This window comes from Pteropus medius, unplaced genomic scaffold (genome assembly GCF_902729225.1).
Source record: "Pteropus medius unplaced genomic scaffold, Ma_sr-lr_union100, whole genome shotgun sequence".
NCBI lineage: Eukaryota > Metazoa > Chordata > Mammalia > Chiroptera > Pteropodidae > Pteropus > Pteropus medius.
In genome coordinates, this window is record NW_024342473.1 from 13,401,749 (window position 1) to 13,408,224 (window position 6,476).

Below are 6,476 nucleotides of genomic sequence, written 5' to 3' on the forward strand. Positions count from 1 at the left end.
AGGATTTCAGAGTTCTGGCAATAGTAGTAGTGATATATTCATATACTGCTTTACAGTTATCTCTGGTGATCCTCATAAAAGCTCTATCTATGAGATAGCAAGAAAGGTATTATTATCTACTTTTTATAACTACGAAAACCAGAGTTTAAAAGATGCCACAGAAAGAAGCAGGCTCAAGACCCAGGTTTTCTGGTGTCCTATCCAGAGTGAAATGAGTCTCTGGAACTCTGGGTCACAGGGTCCCACAAAGGGCTCCTGGGAGACTAGGAGAGTCAGTGGTTACCCAAACTTCTCTAGTAACCTGGTTACAAAAAGGCTACAGTGTTGGAATCTGTGGGAGGGAAAAAACCTGAACAAGGGTCATCAGAGCTCAGAAATCCCTTAAGTAGACTTGTTTCCTAATTTGGCCAGAGCAGGATTATACAAGAACCAATATCAACTGCCTTTATCTAAGTTAGAGTATCTCCTCAGAGTTTTCGAGTAACTGCACCTTCACAATGCTTCCTGAATGAGTAATTTTTACTCGAGATGAACTATTTGAGTTTGTTTTCAATAACTTAACATCAGCAGGAGAGAGGGAGGGAGCTGAGTCCACGGGCGTAGCCATGAAGCTCTCCTGTCTCTGATTTCACTGTTGCCCAGGGACGTGGTCCGGGGAACGGCCATTTCCAGGACAAGAAATTCAAGTTTGGAGAGGGGCCAAAGTCATGTTTGGCCTTGAGGAGCCAAGCCAAGGCCCTGAGTCACCCCAGGGGAAGGACCACACCCGCTTACCCATTCATTCTTGCTTTTCAGTCATTTCTTCCTTTCAGCAAACATTTGTTGAGTATCTGCTCTCTCCTGGAGCTGGCGTTTGGTGCAGAGGTGGAGAGTAAGGCTTAGCTGCTATTCTCAGGGCACAGCCTCGGGTCTGGAGGTCTGAGCTTTGGAGCTACTTAAGTGGGAAGCAACTGGAAAGGGGAAGATTTAGGCGTTAGTGGTTCCAAATGGCTCAGTGTCCCCTTGGGCCCACGTTATTGCGGTTCTATGGCTTCTCAGAACAGCTACCTAAGTGGGTGACTTAGGAGGTAGGCACAGCGGGAGGTGGGCCATTTCCAATCCTAAGGCCATTCCTCAGCTTTCAGAGCAGGACACTCAGAGTTCGACCCCTGGTGAAGGCAGTCTCACAGGAGAGGCTTCTCTGCTGTGCCTATTTCTCTTTTCAGGCCCAGGTTCATATTCCTGGAACCAACGGAGTATGTCTCTTGGAAACCAGCTTGGTTCTCAGGGAAGAAATGGAGAGAGAAGCACCATAAAAGGAAACAAGGAGGGAGCAACCGCCCCCAGAGCATTGATCTCCACTAGGATTTTCCCCAAAGACCATACTCCCAAGTATTTCTTTGCATATGCTTTCCACAGATGTATATGTTTAAATCTCTTGTCTACATCTGCCAGATGAATTGTGCCAAAATACCATTTCACAGTTTCGAAGAACTTTCATGGTTCTCTAGAGCCTATAGGCTAGTTTCAGGCATTCAGGACCCAGCCCAATCTAGCTTCTAACTCCTTCTTCTCTGTGCATTCAAGTCAAGACATTTGTTGACCACTGTGCAGGCTCTGAGATACTCACAGGGAGAGATTTTTCCCTGTGAAATTGAGCATTGCATTTATCCTCAAGGTAACAGGGGGACCTCTGTGTGACCTTACACCGGGTTTCATTTCCTGATGGCTCTCTAGGCATGCTCTGTGACCCCAGCAAGTCTCTTTCTCTTTTTCTCTCCTTTCCTGTGCTGTCTCCCCACATCCTCCATTCTTCCCTTGCCGTATATTCATCTGTGTTTACATCTCAGGTGTCTTGACCCAGTGGTGCACCCCATGAGATTTCTGCTCACCTAAAACGGCACTACACAGGTGGCCTGTGAGGGGCCTCCCTCCTCCCTGGGACCTGGTGGGCCACGTGAGACTGGGGTGCCCTCTTGTGGTAAAAAATACTCACCAGTCTCCCACAGATATTTTTCCCTTTTGATCTTCCAGGAGGAACTCCAGGGTCCATTTGTTCTGGATTGTCTAGATGCCTTTGTTCTGGCTAGTGCTCTCAGAGGCAGGGTTGGCAGTCAATCTCAAACATTTATGGAACACCTACTGGAATTGTATATAGTCTATATTCTAGATAGCCAGTCCCTGCGTTGGCACTGGGGATACAAAAGTGAATATGAGGCCTCAAGAAATTTGATTCAATCCCGAGTTCACAGATGAAGAAGCCTTAAGCCTTGGCCCTAAGAGACAAAAAGATGTGTCCAAGGTCATTTGGTTATGCAGAATTGACATAAAACTCAGGAGTCCTGACTCACTGTTTCTTAGAAGATCAAGTCAGTTACCTGTATGCCCTTCTGTCTCACAAATTAAACTCCCAGACTTAAGAGTTTAAGAATCAACTTACTAAAAATAAGTTGATATTTTCAGAGCTTACATGTCTAATTTTTCCCATCTGGGAGACTTTACCCACTGGAATGGCAGAGATAGAGCTCCCTGGGAGCCCAGATTTGGACTGTTCCTTTTTAGTGCACTGTTCCCAGGTATCACACTGTCAGTTAGCACTACCGGGCATTGATCTCATCTGTGTAAGCCTTGCTGGTCCCTGCCAGACTAGAATTTCCTTTAGAGCATAGGTCCTGCCATCATATACTTACCATCATGTCTAGGGCACCTGGTGGAACCTAACACATGCCTGCTAACTGGTTACTTCATTTTTGAAATACATTGCAGGCAAATCTCTTCTCTAGACATGTGTCTTCATGGGAATGCAACCTCGATGGAGGTTCCCACCCTGTGAAAGAACTATCCGAAGGTGCAATAGCTTTTACAGGCAATGACTTTCTTGCCCACCAAAGTCAAGTATACGCTGGACAATGCTTAGTGAGGATGTTCTAGAGGCAAGTCAGACATGGCTGACTGGCCTCTTTTTGACCTCACTCTCTGTCATGAAATACTGGCTTTCATGTGGAGGCAGGGGTGATGGGACTGAGGGAGGCAGCCTGGGTTACTGGGTGGCAGACCTCATGCCCCACTGAAAGGGGCAATGGCTTCTCAGCCCTGTTGAGCTGCTTCTCAGCAGGACAGGGGCCCTACGTGGCTTGATATTTTTACTTTTCAAGAGAAACTGGACATTCAGATTTTAATGTGAAAATTCCTGATTTTGCATGTTGACAACTAACCAAAAAATTTAAGAACGATTGCATAGGCTAAACCATGCCCATGTGCTGTTAGTTTGCAACTCAAAGATTCCTTCTAATTTTCTCTCTGTACAGTGAGTCTGGAGATAGAGACTGCCACAAGTGCTCGATTACCCCCAACCCATGTGTATGGCTCCCTCCTCTCTCTCCTTTGTTCCCTTTCTTTTTCTGCAGAAGCAGCTTTGGCCATCTTCCCCTCACCTACATCAATCCCAATTTCCCCATGAAGAAACCAGAATGTATCGGCAATGCATCCAGAAGCCACCAGGGGGCAGGGTTGGGTGCCAAAACAATTAGTTTGGGCTGGCAGAAGAGTGAGAATTATAACCCTCTGCCAAGTTTGAATCCAGGTTTGGGGGTTCAGGAAGGCATCTGGTGTCCCTGGGAGTGCAATGTGGCTCACCATTCCCTGCCTCACCTTCCAGTGGGTGCCATCGCCTCACCTCTGGATGAGGGGAGCAATATTTTCTACCTGGACTTCCTGCCCTAAACTCCTCCACATCCCATCACACACACACACACCTCTCTCATGTCCCCCAACCACCCAGCTATCACTGATGATCTGCCTAAACCCACTTTCCACAGACCTTTCAAGAGCCTTCAATGGCTCATTCATCACATACAGCTTTTCAGAAGTCCAGTGTAAAGACGCTGATGATCCCTGGCAGGCAAAGGAGAATGGGATGGGAGAAACTTTTCTGTCATCTCATTTGTAATCATAAGGCCAAGCCTTGTTATTGCAACTTCATAGATGAAGAGATTGAAGCACACAGAGAAAAGTGACCAGCCATCAAGCAGAGCTCATATATTTTATGTCCTTGCTAGATGGTGTGAGGCGTATAAAAACTTGATGATATGGTCTCCATCCTCAAAGAGACTACATCTCGTTAGGAAAACATTAGACGTATGTAAAAAGATAACTAACCCCCAGTAGCTTCCAAATGGATAGTACGGGCAATAATAACAGCAGGAACCCAGAGACATCCCTGGATCTACAGGGTCGGGAAAGTCTTTGCAAAGGCAGTAGTGGTCTTTGCACTTGGGCATGGGTAACCCTGGAGATGCGAAAAGGCTTTTCTGAAGGTAGGTGGCAAAGTTATGTTGAAGGGAGTCAATTTCCAGAACACATCTTCAGCAGGTACTATTCTATGCCTGAAAATGCCTCTCCTCCCTTCATTTTCACAATTTCTTGTCTCTACTTTACAAAAGAAAGATGTGGTATTCATGGGTGCTGCTCTTTTCCCTGTTCTCTTCCTTCCAGGTACTTTCCCACCTTTTAGAAGTTAGGTGTGAGCATATGACTTCCTCTAGCTAATGAAGTATGAGCAAAAATGTGTCTTTTCCAGGTAGAAGCATTTAAGGACCAGTGTATGATTCTCCTTCTTCTCTCTGCTGTGGTGACTGATGACATTTCAGATGGTGGAGACTGGATTCCTGGGTGATGATGGCATGGATCAGAACCTCCAACTGTATATGTTGATTATACCTCAATTAAAAAAAAAAATAAGAAAAACCTCCAACTGATCTGCAATGGACATGAATCTTGAGTTGGGGCTAAGATTTTGAGTTTGCTTGTTAGTATAGCATAACTTAGTTTAGACTACACAAAGACTTACTTCTCACCCATCCTAAATCTGACTTTGCTATGTCACCTTGGTGTGTAAAAATCTCTGGGTCCCCAAACAAACACTTTTAAATAGTGACTTCAATATGGAGAAAGTGAATGACTCTAAAGGACAGGGTAATATATCCATTTGAAAATCAAAGATTTCCCAATATTTTGCTTTCAACGATTTAAGGAGGTAAAACAAATTCATTTGTCACCCGCTGGATGATTAGGTGGTACCGAGTGACTGCCAGAACTTCTTCCATTCCTGTGTACTTATTTATGTGAACAAGATATCGCAGGACTACCATCTATAAAAATGAAATGTGGAAATAAAATTAATGCTGATCACTGTCTCATTCCAGCATGTACACATCTATCTCAACGAGTTGTATTTCCTATAAAAATTTACTTCTAGTGTTTAATAATTCTCTATCAACATTTGCAAAATGTTTATGTTGTTTTGACAAACAGTGAACTAATAATTATTGTAACGATAGGTCAATCCAGAAGAAAGTTTTAAACTCCAGAACCTATAGACACAAAAAAATTTTAAAAATACAATTTCAATTTATATATATTTTTATGAAAAGTATGGTTTGATGATAAATCAAATATTTCCAAGCATAATTTTATATTACACTAGGATAGCATTATGTGGGGGAAGTGGAAAGAAAATATGAATTCAACAAGAAAACGCAATGGTGTAAATTTTTCTCTGTTGAAGAAGAGCTTGCTTACGTATTTTGCAAATGGTGGTGAATGAAGGGTATCAAATTTCTGTGATTCCACCTGATACATTTAATTAAGTTGTATTTTAAAATGTTAATATTTTTGATACACCAGAAATCATATCCTCTGCAACTATTTGAACCTGGTTAGAATTTTTTTTTTAATTTAAAAATTTTGGTCTATGGCCATGCTACCCTGAACAAGCACAATCCCATCTGATCTCGGAAGCTAAGCAGGGTTGGGCCTGGTTAGTACTTAGATGGGAGATCGCCTAGGAAGACCAGGTGCTGTAGGCATAAAAAATAAAAAATAAATAAAATTTAAAAATAAGGGATTGTAAACTGACAAGTTCCTTGCAATCTGTGAGGTCAACCAAGGGTCGCCTCGCCTAGAAAAATAAATAAATAAAATAAAACTAAAAAATAAATAAATAAAAATTTCAAGAGAATGTGGTTTTTAAAAGACAGCTTTATTGAGGGTCACATCATTTAAAATTTTGTTTAGCGTTTGCCTGAGCTAAATTATTGAAAGACTACTGCCTTGGATGGGCTAGATTTGGTTTGGTAGAGGAAGAGAAGAAAGGCATTCTGGGTAGGAAGAAGAGGAGAGAGAAAAGATATGGAAGTGGAAATAGGGCATGTTTAGGGAACTGAAGGTAGACCAGTTCAAGGTGGGCAGGTAAGTAAGGGTGAGTAAGAATTACTAGGCTAAGGCATTTCTGCTTTGTATTAGTTTTAACTATGTAAGTTATGTATGATTACAATCTCCTTGTAAAAATGTAAAACTTTATGGATAGGCTTGGGACCATGACCTCCATTTTTGGTCTCCTCCCCATCTTCCCAGAGGTGACCTTGATTTCAGTGCTAGCTCCTTCATATATGTCCATATGTATTCACATGCATACGTTGCAGGTCTCTACATGAGAA

General features: G+C 42.8%; 1 pseudogene; it reads left to right on the forward strand.

Annotated features, from left to right (window-relative positions):
• The first annotated feature begins 5,727 nt into the window (after positions 1–5,727).
• On the forward strand, positions 5,728–5,846 carry LOC120604789 (uncharacterized; annotated as a pseudogene).
• The last annotated feature ends 630 nt before the right edge of the window (positions 5,847–6,476 follow it).